Source organism: Gadus morhua, chromosome 15, assembly GCF_902167405.1.
Source record: "Gadus morhua chromosome 15, gadMor3.0, whole genome shotgun sequence".
Classification (NCBI taxonomy): Eukaryota; Metazoa; Chordata; class Actinopteri; order Gadiformes; family Gadidae; genus Gadus; species Gadus morhua.
In genome coordinates this window covers 26,790,934-26,807,475 of record NC_044062.1, presented here as the reverse complement: position 1 = coordinate 26,807,475, position 16,542 = coordinate 26,790,934, and the positions used below count along the sequence as shown (strand labels likewise).

The window sequence follows — 16,542 nt, the reverse complement described above, 5'->3', positions numbered from 1 at the left end:
AGGCTCCGCTGGGCTCACGCTTGGCCGTTTCAGATGGTAGGCGACTTTCCGCTCGCGCTGTCGGATGTCCGCGCGGCTTCACGAGCGAGCGCATGCGTTCGACGAGCACGGAAGCGACAGTTCCACGGGAGTGCGCCCACTTGTCGTGCCGCCTGACAGAATGCTGCGCCTTCTCTCTGTCCGCTCGCTATTAGCAGGCGCTACAAGGACTCCATGCCCCCCCCCCCCCCCCCCCCCCCCCCCCCCCCCAAATGTTTTCTCAACGGATCTCCACGAATCACACAAGTGGTCAATTTTGTCTTCAAAACGGCGAATTTCGCCGAAAGGTGACTAGTTTGCATGCCTGTGATTGACAAGAAGAACATTACAATACATGCACATAGAACAACTGGCATAACGGACAACGAAATATAATGTAACACATAACACACAAACTATTTAACTGTCCCAGGGTCGCTACAGTACAAAAGTTCTAGACTCCTATGGGTTATGTTTAGCCTCCCATGGGTTATGTTTAGACTCCCAGGGGTCATAATATAGAAACATGTATGAGCATTACAAACAGAGTAGCGGGACAACGTAGCGTCTGAGGCCGAAATAGGTCCCCTAATCTGACTGAATAGTGCGGTTGTTTGCCAACGGTCTGGAGGTCTTCCTGGAGCTCCAGATTAGCGGGACAACGTCGCGTCTGAGCCCGAAATGGGTCCCGTAATCGGACTGAGTGTGGCGGTTGGTTGCCAACGGTCTGGAGGTCTTCCTGGAGCTCCAGAGTAGCGGGACAACGTCGCGTCTGAGCCCGAAATGGGTCCCGTAATCGGACTGAGTGTGGCGGTTGGTTGCCAACGGTCTGGAGGTCTTCCTGGAGCTCCAGAGTAGCGGGACAACGTCGCGTCTGAGTCCGAAATGGGTCCCGTAATCGGACTGAGTGTGGCGGTTGGTTGCCAATGGTCTTGAGGTCTTCCTGGAGCTCCAGAGTAGCGGGACAACGTCGCGTCTGAGTCCGAAACGGGTCCCCTAATCGGACTGAGTGGTGCGGTTGGTTGCCAACGGTCTGGAGGTCCTGAGAATCATCCAGGGGAGCGGGACCACTTGGCTTCTGAGGCCGAATCGGGTCCCCTTGTCGGACTGAATGGTGCAGTTGGTGGCCAACAGTCTGGAGGTCTTCCTGAGGCTCCAGAGGAGGGTAACTCTGTGAGTCTGAGTCCGAGATGAGTCCCCTAATCAGACTGAATGGTGCAGTTTCAGTACGCCGTGGACCACTTTGGTCTGCCATCGTCAGTCGCTACGGTCGCTACTCGCTACTGTCTGCCGTGGAATCAAAACAAACCCTCTAGTTGAGGACGCGCCTTGATGACGCGGGCCCGAATGCGCCACAAGAAGCAGACGGAAAACCTTATATATCCATGCAGCAAACAGACAGGTCTGTCGGCCAATAAGGTCATTCGGTCCGAAGAATTTTATTGGTTGAAGTTTTCACTAAATATTATGAGAGTAAAATAATTGTTTGTTTTTACTCCTGGTGGGTCTGTCTTGCATATTAGAGTGTTATTACCTTATTAATACCAATTTAACCTTATCCAAAAAAAGTGTAAAAATGCAACAAAGGTAAGAGTCCCTTTAAGGAATAATATATAATATATATATATATATTTATTAACAAATGAAAATTTTAATAATTATTATGACTAAGGAATGTTAATTTCAATGAATTACGGAGAAGGGATGGGATTAAATAAGTGTAAACTTCTTCCCACCCCTTTTCGAACATGTTACAATTATCAAGTATTTATCATTTATGTATCGAATTATGCTTTCTATTTTGTTTAACATCAATAATTTGTGTATGATATATATTTTTTGTTTTCTTTTACATGTTCGAAATAAATTTAAATCAAATCAAAATCAAAAAAAAAATTTTTTTTTGGATAAAATGACAATCAAATATCAAAAATGAAATCAATATAATACAATCATTCAAGGGCACCACATTACTTTTTCCGTACTTTTTTTCACATATTTAAAGAACATGGAGAGTTCCAAGCACATGGACAATATATAAACTTACAACATAGAATACTATGAAAGGACATGAAGTGGCAGAACATAACACATTGCCTTTGTAACTGGTATGCATGTCAGGTAACTAGTTTGAACTGTAATGCAGATTATATTGAGTGAATGTATAAGCAACGCACATTTTTTTAATCTTTACAAGAACCATGAATGAATTTGCAAAACAAATACATAGAAAAAAGCAAATGTGAACGCATAGGTAAAAGATGTACCTGTGTGTGTGTGTGTCCGTCTATGTGTGCAGTCATATTAGTGGGTGCATCCGTGCATGGAATAAGATTAGCCTTGATTTTGATTCACACAATGTCCATTACCCAAACTGAGCTTCTCAAAATGAGGTCAAAGTCATTACGGAGGTCTGGGTAATTCTGATAATTGATCGGCAACATTAGCTGGCACCCACACGTGTGCCCCTGTGGGCGACACTGGAAATCAGACGTTTGAAAAAACTCCACCTTAATTCTCTGTCCGAAAAGGACATCTGCTCCTGTGCAGAATCTAAGAAATTATCTTAGGGTTGGGTCATCGCATTCCCCTACATACCTTTTCAAATTTCTTGCTGCTGAGTTTTGGACGGCCGTCATTTGTGTTGGGAATATCAGGAGGTCTTTGACTCGTTTGACTTGGAGTTGGGTTATGCATGTCAATTACTTCAGCAAGTCTCCGTGGGCACAAGGTGTCTGCCAGCGTTTTTAAGATTGGTCTCCAACATTTGATCACAAACATCGGCGTCTGGATCAACGTCTTGTGACCCAACTGTGAGATAAGTACTGTAATGTTATCTTCAGTGGCCAGCTGGTGGCAATCGTGCGCATCCAACACATCTAAAAGAGCATCACGATCAACTGATTGGCAGGAGCTCAGTGCTTGCTGAAGTACTCATATCGCCTTTTTTTGAGACATATTTCAAAAAGTTCTCTGTGACACTGCTGTAAGTGGTTCCGTACAGTGCTTCTTCCAAGAATGGGAGTGGGAGAAGGAGTGGGAAATAACTGACAGATGTCCATCCTTTGACCAGGATGCTTGCGATTGCTTGCCATTCCTCCGCTTGATATTCATGCCGAATGTAGGGTGTCTTGACGTTGGTGCCCAATGTAAATTTGCTGTAGAAGTCTCCACAGAATTCTATCAGGCAGTCTCTAAGTACACCCGAGCCCTCACCTTCTTCCAGCTGTCCATTTGGGAGTTTCCTTTTCACATGAATGTCTTTATTCATTACTTCAGGGTCCACAAACGCCATCATTATGTCGGCAAGGCAGTGACCCCTACGCACAATAATGACAAGGACTGGCTTTGAATCTTCCCACGGCAAGGTGTCCTCCAAGAGAACAGGATTGTCCCATAAATGTTACTTCACGATCATCCTGGACATGGGTGAGGTTCTGCACATCTGAAACTGTTGTTTCTTGGTCTGGTCTGTTGTTTTGGTTGTCGTCTGTTGTGTTGGTTGTTTGATTTTCTTGTTCTATATATGTAACTTCACTATCATCCTGGACATCGGTGGGGTTCTGCATCTGCACATCTGAAACTGTTGTTTCTTGGTCTGGTCTGTTGTTTTGGTTGTCGTCTGTTGTGTTGGTTGTTTGATTTTCTTGTTCTTGATATGTAACTTCACTTTCATCCTGGACATCAATGGGGTTCTGCATCTGCACTGTTGTCTGATTTTCTTGTTCTTGATGCACAACTTTGTGTGACTGCTGCCTTCGTGATGTTCTCTTGGTGCATAGGTACAATCTAATTATCTTTAGTTTATTTTTTTCATTTAGTACTTGAATTGAACACTCTGAGACAATCTTGTTCTGGGCAAGGTCACACATATGCCGGACGCATTCTGTCAGTTTAATAGACTTGTAGGAACCATTTGGAAAAAAAAGTATCTCTGCGTCTTTCTGGAGGTCTCCGATTGTTGCAAAACTGTCTGCACAGACATGCCGGGTCCAACCCCCTCTTTTCGCACCTGTTTAAAGGCATTCTTATATTCAGAGAAGTGAATCCAACCAATTTCTACTCTTCTGAGTGTTTTCTTTGCATTTTTGTTCCCCTTTAATGTCCCCCAAGACAATTGTCTCTTCTTAGTAGGCCTATCTGGGGAAGAGTACTTTGCTCTTACTCTTTCTAGATGTCCTTGTGTAGATGCTTCAGCGGCAGGTTGTGAGTGTAGATGTTCGTGCGGCAGATTGTGAATGTCTGCGGCAGAACGCGACAGCAGCCAGTCTGTCCCCATAATGGGGGATGTACTTCGAGAGATATCCTCTGACATCAATGTCAGTACTGAAGAATCAATCTGCAAAATACAAAGTGATATGTTAAAAGGATTAAAATTCTACTGGCAAAAGTGCAATGAAACCTGCTGCGGGACGAATGAAACATGGCTAAAAAATCCTTCCTGGCTGAACTAAAGAAAATCCAACTTCAAACGTGGAAAACTGCTCAGTAAATATAACAGTCACAGATTCAGAGACAACTGACCAGACATATTGAGGATATAACTTCCACGTGATATCAACAATCGACAATGTCATCATTCTTACAGTACAAACATTATATGAAATTACAGCAAGCATGATTTTCCATTTACATTCCTTGAAAATAGCATATATGTATATACAAAATTTGTTCTTGATTACCTTAAAGATGTTGTATGACGTAAATGAGAAATGGGCCACTTTCAAGAGTAAATCGTAGTATGTGACTTTCAAAAGTAAATCGTTCTGTGACATGCGCATTTTGTACGTTCTGGCAGTAGAAATATTTCATAAGCCTTTTCTATTTCGAGGACGACAGGTCAAAAAAAAAAAAGGTTTACCACTAGATATCCTCCGTATACTTTCTAAGACTTTGTTAATAATTTAACAGTTCTTAATCGTAACAGAGAAAGCAGTTTATTTATTTACAATTTGGTCCCAGAATAAATTAACATTTTCTTCAGAATACCTTGTCTTTTTTCAGTTTATCCAGAATGTCTTGTTCAATTCCTCGGTCCTCCAGAAACTCCAGCAAGCCATTTTGTCCTTCCATGTTACCTGAGTCCAAATGTCATCAGACCAAAAAACAATGGTTATTAGGGAGGTGATAGGATTGTGCAGGTTCAGGGTAGGGTAATGACACTATACCAGATGGTATATCAGTAAGAATATATGAAGGAGGAGAGAAGGGATTGAACTCTGTATTTTTTCAGCATTGATATTCAGTGTTGCAATACAACAGGTAGATAAATAGAAAGCATGAAAGGATAAATTAAAAATATGCTCTTTGCAGTTGTGCACTCATGTATGTGACAAATACGCTTAAAACTATTACTATTATAGGAAGGTAATAGGTTTGCGCTGGATCGGGAGAGTATATACTCTACAAAGGATAGGATAAAATACAATAAGGATCTCATTTCTTAACACTTCACAACATTTCTAAACCCTTAACAACATTTAAATCCACCAACTACAGGAAGTAGCCAAATCTACATACGAAAACATTTATTTATATAAATGCATTACTATTCATATCATATATTTATGATACATATTATCACATTTTGACTAAGCTGATATCAAATACTGGAAAGGCACAAAACACACGTGCGTTTACATGGGACAGCTAGATCGGATTAAGCCATATACAGATTTTGCGGGAAAGCGGTGCAGTGCTTTGTATTCTGTAATACACTGCACCGTCAGTCAACGGACGTGGGAAGGCGTGGCTGCCGGATGGGGGAGTAGTCTGCAGAGGCATCCGTCAGCCAATCAAATCGCTTCGCCGGGTTCTTCCCACTTCTTCCTGCTTGTTGCGATGCAAGATGACCCGCTTTCCCGCTTTCCAGTATCGTCAGAGCCCGAGTCGCGTCACAGTGCTTAAATTTGCATACGCGATCTGATTGGATGACAGATCCGTCGCTGCCGAAAAAGTTGAACATTTTTCAACTTTTTGACGGCGTCGAAGGCTCCAATGGAACGGACGGATCCACAATGCATTGTGCGTCCGTCCCCATTCAAAGTCAATGGGGATCAGTCAACGGACGGAGGTAGAGGGCACGAGGCGTCACACAGACAACAGAGTTTTCCAGGTGTATTAGCAGCCACCAAAGTATATTTGGCAACCCATTTTAGCCTTTTCAATTTAAAGAAATGTTACACAGACAATATTTCAACATTGTCTTTACTATTTCTATTTTTTGATAGGCTATTGCTCTCTCTCTCAACAACACATTGATTCTCTGTCACTCTTTCGCCAACACATTGATTCTCTTTCACTCGCTCACAAACATATTGATTCTTTCTCACTCTCTCACCAACACAGTGATTCTCACCCTCTCACCAACACAGTGAATCTCTCTCAGGAGCACTTTTATTCAATCTTAGCCTCTCGCCAACACAATGATTCTCTCTCATTCTCTCAGCAACACAATTATTCTCTCACTCTCTCAGCAACACAATTATTCTCTCACTCTCTCAGCAACAAAGTGATTTTCTCTCACTTTCTCACCAACAGAGTGATCCTCACTCTCTTACCAACACAGTAACCCTCACTCTCCCACCAACACCTTGATTTACTCTCCTTTTCTCACCAACGCATGATTCTTTCTGACTCTCTCACCAACACATTGATTTTTTCTCACTCTCGCACCAACACAGTGATCCTCTCTCACTCTCACCAACACCGTGACAACAAATCGTCTGTGAACAGCGCCTCCTCTCTTGCTCAATCTGTATAAGAAGATGATCTTGCACTGGAGGAAGGATTGCGATCAGCGTTTCTCTGGAGAGCAGAGGGATTTCCCTTATAGAATCAATCTGGAGTTCAAGAATCAGTATGAGGGATGCCAGAACCACCCCAAAATACTCATCGTAGACACGGTCTAAATCTCACGGAGAACTCGTTTTGTAGAGCTATTTCTTTTTCTGTGAGAATAATTCTGTGATAGTTTCACCAATGGAACTGTATCTGAGGTTAGTTGAACATGTCGGCCAATTATATGCAGTCTATGATAAGACAGTGTTACCTATATTTTATACAGTCTGTGCATTTCTCCAACACCGGAGCAGTTATTTACCTGCTTGTTGTAGAGCTAGCGGGAATCACTTCTGAACAGCTATTTGAATCCATTGGGATCATTTAGAATTGTGAGACTTAGGGCAGGGTACATTGTGATTGGCCTGTTAAGAGGAGTGCTGCTACCCAAGGCCTCTGCAGGTGTTCAGCGCTGCTTGTTTCATGTTTCAATTCAATAGTCCAATGTTGGCCCTTCCATTACTTTGTCTATGTCAGTAAGGCCCCTGGAAAACAATGTTCCATCAGCTCTATCGCCAATCAGGGAAGTTTACCCGTCTTAAGAAAACGGCTCTCTTTCTTGCCCTTCCTCTCCAACTGCTCTCTCTCTCTATCCATCCAGTCTCTCTCTCTGTGACTCTCTCTTTGGACTTTGCAGTTGGACTTTGCTCTTATTGGCGGTGATAAACAGGATTGATTGCCCTTCATGTATTAAGGACGAAGAATGGCCTGGACATGAGACTGGCTCTGGGCGGCTGCAAAACAGCGTCTTGTCAGCTAACGCTGCAGCAGGAGGCACGGAGGTGGAAAGTCCTCCAGAAAGTGAAAACATCCTCTTTTGGGAAACAACAAATCAGAAACGACACACACACACACACACACACACACACACACACACACACACACACACACACACACACACACACACACACACACACACACACACACACACACACACACACACAGGCAAATCGAGCATGTCGGGGAAGGGGTTGACCAACTAATCATTAAAAACAGCATAACCCTTGTGTAAATTCCCTTCCTATTAATTGTCTACACAAGGACAATATGAGCACTAAATCTTCCATTCTTATTTACAATTACATTTAGCAGATGCTTTTATCCAAAGCGACTTACAACAGTCGATACACACGTTGACGTCAACCATGCAAGTTGACAGCCAGCTCACCAAGAACAGTCAGGGTGAGGCGCCTTGCTCAGGGACACATCAACACTCAGCTAGCAGGAGCCGGGGATCGAAGCAGCAACCTTCTAGTTACAAGTCACCCTGCTTTACCTCCCAAGCCAACCCTGTTTAGTGCAAATTTCAGCAAACAAAATCATATCAAGATGCTTAATTTCGGAACTTTTGCAGTTCTTTTCCCCAGATAATGCTGAGCCCAATAGACAAACATATATTTCAAAGTCTCTCAATGGGCTAGGTCATTCCCTTGCTCTCCCTGTCCTTCCTCAATCCCTCCATTTCTCCATCCCTCCATCTCTCCATCCATCCATCCCCCCTGACTCCAGCTGCTGGGTTCCTGTATGCGTGTCCTTGCCACAGTGTACAACCTGTGAGCTATGTCCTGACCTCGTGCCACACACACACACACATGCATTTGTGAGTGCACACACAAATGTACTTATACAGGCTCTTGTGCGGACATACACAGTCACGCAAACAAACAACTAAACACGCAATAACACACACACACTAAATGCACCCACACACACACACACACACACACACACACACACACACACACACACAGGCATTAATCCACCCATATTAATGTGCACACACGTTGACACGTATGAACACTCAAAAGATATTTAGTCACAAAAATACATGAACACACAGCCACAAGCACACATAAAACACTCACATCCAGAGGGGTATTCCATCAACCAAGCTAAAGGCAAAGTCAGGCTTATTTTGCTTAGCCTCGATACTTTAGGCTGGAGATGCATTCCCTCAACGAGAATTAAGGGAATCTCCGCTAAGTAGCCATGGCTATTTTTCTGACCAAACTAACCTGGTCGGTACCAGGATAACTGTCAGGCTTACTTGAGCGGTGTTTAAGAGAAGTCCCATCTGTCGGAAACAAGTGTACCATCAGAAGGTAACGCTGTTGGCTTATTTTTGTAATTTCCTTTATATCAGAGAAATTAGGCCTAACAATTGACTTTTTATGTAGTAAATATGTCTTACAATATCCGTAGAACCCAAATATAACTTACAAAAACCCATGGTGAAGTTAATGTTAATATTAATGTTACTGATAAGCCTTTGTCACAATGATAAAGACACTTCTGCATGGGAAATTGCAGCCACATAAATTCCATTCAGAGTTTTTCAGCAGGCAGCCAATATTCAAAGAAATGGAAAATAATTGGCATGAAAAGTTCCTTCCTAAATTGCTAAATAGGTGGGGATTGAACCCCGGACGACCCGGTGCAAGTCTTACGCGTTACCTCAAGACTATCTCCCTGATTGCTAATCTACGGTCAATATTACATTTAAATATGTTACGCTTAATACTAATTATCCATTCAAAAGATCTGCGATTTTATTGCCAGGCGGCCTCCCTGGTTTTATAATGGTTACGGTGTTCCCTTTTTGAGTTATTATCTGCTTGTACTACTCATAGACCTCCACAAGCTGCTTCTTTTCGCCGCTGGAAAAGATCCCGCTCGGTCCTTTTCTGACATTTGATCCATGATTCGACATTCACGGTTCTGGGCTGGTTACATATCTCGTGAGCGCGCGTAATCAACGATAACGTAAGCCTGGCTTGAACTAACCTGGGGAGTATACCACGAACCTCGCTGAACATACCCAGGCTTTCTTGGGAAAACCTGTCTCGACAGAGCCGCAACTCGCAATCAGAGTTAAATGGGACCACGAAGCTCACTTTAGATTCAATTAGTTGAACCAGGTTTTCCGCTTTAGGTTCAGCGCGCGTTCACTTGATAGGGGCGTTTTTTGCGTCATTTTTCTCACCTTTACGATAGATCAAGTCTATATGTGTATAAGTGAAAAGCATTCTGCATATGCTGCGCACGCCGATTTAAGCAGCCGATCTCCGGCTAGAATCAGCCGAAAAACTGCTCCCAACCAGGTTTTGTTGCGAGCATAAGTCACCATGGTGATACAGCGACGCTAAAAGAGATAGACTTTCGTGGTACAACTAACCCAGGCTTTGAGCTCAACATACCTCGCTAACCCTCTAAGCGAGCTTCGTGGTACAGGCCCCTGAGCAAGGTGCAGCTGAACTGGGTTGATGGCTTTAGCCTCAAGTGGATGTTGGCGTTAGTTCTAACCGGGCTTAATCAACTAAGTGCCGCGTTCGTTAGCGACTTTCGATGGAATACCCCTCTGGAGTACACAATTGTTTTGTTTGTGCCATTGTTTTTACAATGAACTCTGTTTTAGGCTGACACACATGCCCAGACCTGCCTCTCTCGCTCATACACATGCTCACACACACACACACACACACACACACACACACACACACACACACACACACACACACACACACACACACGCACACCCTGTTCCCTTTCTCACACTCCCTTTCTCTCAGACAAAAATGTTGAACTCACAAACACATTGAGCTGTCAGCCGACCTTAACCTACTCAGTAAGACAGCACACTGTTTACCTTTTCTCCAGCTGATGGATGAATCAGTGGATGGGAGGGTTGAATAATGGATGGATGGAGTCAGAATGAGAGAGCTCAACCGATGGATACGACAACACGTTTCAGACCCTGTTTGCGGATGAGAGGGAACAGAGGCACAGGAGGAAACAGCTTTCTACTTTCCGGGCAGCTTGATGAAAGGGGAATGGGACACTTATTTCAAACATTTCTTTTTTTTACAAAAAACAAACCTCTCCCAGCCTTTCCTGTTTTTCGCTTTGGTTCAAAGCCCCTGCTAAATGTGACATTTTTCATAGGCCTCTAAATGTGAAGTTTTATGCAAGATATGCATAATAACTGATAGTGTGAGAAATGGGATTGTGTTGACATCTGACTTTGTACACTGCCTTGAAAAAGAGCCATGTTTGAAATTCAACTCCTAATGGTTGACCTTGTACATTTGAAGTAAAATAAAAAAAGATGCCCCGATTGGTCAGAAATTAAATGGAGGGATCTGAAATCTCTAATAATATTGCATAATTGTTCACATTTCTTATTGATCGCTCTAGGTGTGTCTCAGATATCCAGATCCTTTGTGTACATGAACGTTTCCTTGGCGTGACGCTTCTGGCAGCAGGCTAAACTGAATACAGGCACTAACGATTAGATAGCAGTGAAAAGGATGGGGCAACTCCTCTCATTTTGAGAAGTAATCAACGTAAAATTTGCATTGTGAACATGAATTCAATCTTTCATTTTACTTGAAACAGTGTACATGAACAAATTAAGCTCTTTGAATCAACCATGATCAACATAGTAAGCGCCATAGATTTAGCGTCCATTCCAAAAGTTTGCACCCGGTCAGATATACCCTTGTAAAGCGAAAACATTGAAACAATGGCTCCTGTAGTGCTTCCAGGGACGAGCCATATGTAATTAGAGATTGGAGTTTTGAGCCATGATGGATTCACCTTCCCTGCTGCTGACAGCTTCAGAGGAGCTGGACGGAAGGCCCTGACCTCTGAACATCCTCCCAGCTGAGCCGAGCTGTGACCTTGTCTCCTAGAGACGTAATTAATAACACTGCATGGTCCCTGCCCTCGTCTGTGGCCCCAGCAAAGGGGACAAAGTGTTGTTGTAGAAAGTGGATGGAAGTGGACATCTGTGTGTGTGTGTGTGTGTGTGTGTGTGTGTGTGTGTGTGTTTTTATCAATGTTTTTTTCTTGATGGTTGTGTATTATTAATAGTGTGTTTGTGCATATGTGGGTGTGAGTGTGTCTGTGAGTTTTCTATGTCAGACTGAGTGATATATGACGCTGTCTGCTCACACCAGGACATCCTCAGTTACCCTCTCATTCCCACACGTCCATGCGTACATGGACACACATATACATTTACATTTAGGGTATTTAGCAGACGCTTTTATTCAAAGCGACTTACAATTAGTACATTTGTAATAAGAAGTGCATCAATATATTGCCGTCGGTACAGAAAGGATGTTCATAGAACCAAGTGCAAGTTAAACAATCGCTAGGCTAACCAATTCCCTGTGTTATAGCAATGATAGCAGCTACTGCAGTTGCTACACAGTTAAGTACTATAATACAATACAATACAACACAATACAATACAGTGTACAATGGTGGCCAGAAGGGGGATGGTGGCTATGCAGAGTCGAGGTGGACTCTGAACAGGTGAGTCTTGATTCTTTTTCAGAAGATAGTGAGCGACTCTGCGGTCCTGAGAGCAGCAGGGAGCTCGTTCCACCACTGAGGTCCCAAAACTGAGAAAAGTTGTGACTTTGCTGAACGGCCTTTGCTAGCTCTTAGCGATGGCGGTTCCAGACGTCCAGCTGAGGTAGTTGAGCGGAGGGATCGAGCTGGGGTGTGTGGCTGTAGCAATGATTGGAGGTAGGCAGGGGCAGTTCCATCGACTGCCTTGTATGCCAGTACCATCGTCTTAAATTTGATGTGTGCTACTACAGGGAGCCAGTGGAGATCCCGGAAGAGGGGGGTCACATGGGAGAACTTCGGTAGGTTGAACACGAGGCGTGCTGCCGCATTCTGGGTGCGCTGCAAAGGTTTAATCGCAGAGGCAGGAAGTCCAGCCAGGAGTGAGTTGCAGTAGTCGAGGTGGGAGATGACCAGTGATTGGACTAGAAGCTGAGCTGCTTCCCTTGTGAGGAAGGGCCGGATTCTGCGAATGTTATAAAATGCAAATCTATAGGATCGGGCCACCGCAGTGATGTTTGCGGTGCAGCATAATTGATTGTCCAATACCACACCGAGATTTCCGGCAGTTGGAGAAGTAGATAGTGACGTTCTCAACGGTGACCAGTAATTCCATGTGTGGGCAATCTTTCCCTGGGATTAGGAGGAGCTCGGTTTTGTTGAGGTTAAGCCTCAGGTGATGGGCAGTTGTCCAGGTGCTGACGTCTGCCAGACATTCCGATATGCGTGTTGCAATCAGGGCTTTATCAGATGAGGGGAAAGAGAGAAATAGCTGAGTGTCGTCAGCATAGCAGTGATAGGAAAAGCTGTGTGACACAATTACCGAGCCCATAGATCTGGTATAGAGGGAGAACAGAAGAGGCCCAAGTACAGAGCCTTGAGGGACACCAGTTTCAAGCGTGCAAGGTTTGGACAAGGAGCCATTCCATGTCACTTGATAGGTGCGGTTCGCCAGGTAGGATGTGAACCAGGAAAGAGCAGATTCAGCGATGCCAAGTTCGGCAAGAGTGGCAAGGAGGATCTGGTGATTCACTGTGTCAAATGCTGCGGACAGGTCGAGGAGAATGAGAAACGATGAGAGGGACGAGGCTCTGGCAGTATGGAGGGACTCAGTCACCGCGAGGAGAGCCATCTCATTGGAGTGGGCCTTCTCTAAACCTGACTGGTGAGGGTCAAGGAGGTTGTTAGATGAGAGATAGGAGGACAGTTGGTTAGCAACGGCACGTTCCAGTGTTTTAGACAGGAATGAAAGAAGAGATGCCGGTCCGTAGTTCTGGATGTCGTTGGTATAAGAGTTGTTTTTTTGAGGAGAGGCTTTATTCTGGCAGTCTTGAAAGACGCCGAAACAATGCCTGAAGTGAGCGAGGAGTTGATAATTGAGGTGAGAAATGGCAGGATGTCGCTTGAGACATCCTGGAGGAGAGAGGAGGGGATAGCGTCAAGGGGGCAGGTGGTGGCATGGTTAGATGTTATTATTCTGTTGACCTCGTCAGAGGTGAGAGGGCTAAATTGGGTAAAGACAGAGGAGGGAGAATGGAGGCAGGGATAAAAGAGGAGCTAATTTCCTTCACTTTCTGGGTAAAGTAGGTAACAAAGTCAACAGCAGTGAGGCAGGAAGGAGGTGGGGGTGAGGAAGGGTTTAGGAGGGACGAGAACAGGGAAAACAGTTTCCTTTGAGGCAGAGGAGTTGATTTTGTTCCGGTAGAAGGCAGAATTGGTTGTTGACACACAAGAGCTGAAATCTGAAAGAAGGAAAAGATAGTGAGATAGATCATTAGGAGAGTCTGATCTCTTCCATTTCCTCTCAGCTGCTCGCAACTTTGTTCTACAAGTCCGCAGAGGATGGGACAGCCAAGGAGGGGGGGGTGAGGATCGCGCTGGTCTGGAGTGGAAGGGACAGAGGGAATCCAAGGAGGAGGAGAGGGAGGATAGCAGAGTGTCTGAAGATTCGTCTGTAGATAGTTGAGAGAATCTTTCGATAGAAGGTTGTGAAGACAGAACAGTAGAGGCAAACGTAGAGGGAGAGAGGGATTTGAGGTTACGGCGAGTGGTGACAATGTGGTGACTAGAGAGGAGGGGGGGAGAGGATTTCAAGGGAGAGAAAAATCAACAAAGTCATGTTCAGACACGGGGAGCGGGGTAACGAAGAGAGGAGTGGTGCCGCAGGACCTGGTGAATATTAGGTCAAGCTGGTTCCCGGCCCTTTGTGTGGGAGGAGAAGGGGATAGTGTTAAGTCAAAGGTGGCGAAAAAGTTGGTTAGTTCAGGCGAGTGCAACTTCTCTGGCAGGATGTTGAAGTCACCGAGGATAACGAGTGGTGTGCCATCCTCTGGAAAGCAGCTGAGGAGGGCATCCATCTCGTCGTAGAAGTCACAGAGGGGACTGGCCAAGTGTTCTAGTGGAAGGACCTGGTAGGACCACATGGGCGAGATGAGGAGTCCGGTCCCCCCTCCTCGCCCGGATGGTCTAGGGGTGTGCGAGAATGAGTAGACAGTGGAGAGGGCTGCAGGAGTAGCGGAGTTCTCTGGAATGATCCAGGTCTCTGTAAGGGCCAAGAAGTGAAGGGTCATGAGGGACGCATAGGCTGAAATCGAGTCCGCCTTCTTGACCGCCGATTGGCAGTTCCAGAGTCCTTCCATCACCTCAAGGTCAGTGTAAGCAAGGGTAGGTGGATGGCAAAGATTAGACGGGTTACTGCGCCGAGCAGAGGAGCCATGGTAACGCTGTCTACGGGTAGAAATCCTGACAATGATTGAAGTACGACACATAGCTACAATAGGGCAGGTGGCCTCCCTGGGCTTCCTCGAGAGGAAGTGTGTATGTGTACATCTGGAAAACTTCCTCCATATGTTACAGACAGGCTTTAGACAGACGAGTGGACAGCAGCAGACTTAATACCAACCCGGTATCACGCGATTCCATGCTCATGCGCACAAACGTTAATCTATTGAATCGTGTCCCAGAGCATGATTGTCCGACTATTTTCGTGCTACAAAGAACGAAATGCAAACCAATGCATTTGTCATGGGAGCGTTTCTCTGATGTTTTTATGCTGCACAGAACGAAATGTAAACAAATGTGTTTTGAATTGGAGCGTTTTTCAGACGAGAGAGAGAGAGAGAGTGTGCGGACAGACAGTACAGTAGACCCTCTAGTTATATGTCAATATTTCCGATTTTTAAGCAGACCTCCTCAAAAACTGAAACGAACGTGCTCCACAGAAGGCATGTTTCTCAGACAATTATCGTGCTCAACAGAAGGAAACGAGAGAGAGGGAGGGAGAGAGAGAGAGAGGCTTCAGAAGGAGTGTGCACGGCTAGTACAATGCACCCTCTACTTATGTTTGTGTCAAAACAATAAATGCATCAAAGGGTAAATGTAGTGTACTAGGGATACTCTGATTTCCCCACTTTTTACAGCAGACCACCTCAAAAACATTTCGTTCTCATGCTCATGTGGCGGAGCTCAATGTAACAGTCAATATTAACGAGGGGAGGGGGAAATAACCAAAGAGGGACCGACAACGCCACCTGGGGAATTACACCCCAGGAAATATAGAACAAAGAAAGTTAAACTATGATATTACAGAAATAATAAGGACACAGGTTCAAGAACTAAAGAGGCAGAGACAATAACTATATTAACCGTTTCTTTTATTACAATAACTAAATAAAGAAAAAAGGAGCAAAACCAAACCAAACCAAACAGCAAAACAGGGGTTATGTAACCCAGCAAACCAAAGGTCAAACAATGAAACAGAAAAGGGAAAATAACACAAAAGCAAACTGAACCAAAGCAACCAAAACAAAATAGCAAACGGAACCAAAACAAAACAAAACAGCTAACCAGAACAACTAAAACCATACAAAACAGCACAGCTAACCAGAACTAAAACCATACAAAACAGCAGCAGGGGATCCTAAAAACAAGACACTAATTAATCAAAGTTCAAATGGGAACTCACAACTATTAGAAAGCGGGGACCCTACTCACCACCCTAGGCAACACAGTCTCACTCCGAGAACGTCAAATACCGACTGTTGGCAAAGGCACTTTAGCGTCGGTGACTGACGGGAAAGGTACCCTTTGCCGTCGGTCGGTGACGGGAAAGGTACCCTTCGGCGTCTTCTGCCGACGGCATGGGGGGTGCCTCACTACGTCTCTAATATACGCTGTGAGCCTCTTTCCTATTGGATAGTTTTTAGGATATCTTTCTGTGAAAATGGCGGACATACTTTTTATTCTGGGTGGAAAATATGATATTTTAGCATAGTTACACCATTAAAAGTGTTTATGTAAACATTTTTAGCGAGAAATGTGCATTTTACT

General features: G+C 44.5%; 1 pseudogene; it reads right to left on the bottom strand.

Annotated features, from left to right (window-relative positions):
* Window positions 1-12,165: 12,165 nt before the first annotated feature.
* Window positions 12,166-14,852, bottom strand: LOC115559748 (uncharacterized; annotated as a pseudogene).
* Between the last annotated feature and the right edge of the window lie 1,690 nt (window positions 14,853-16,542).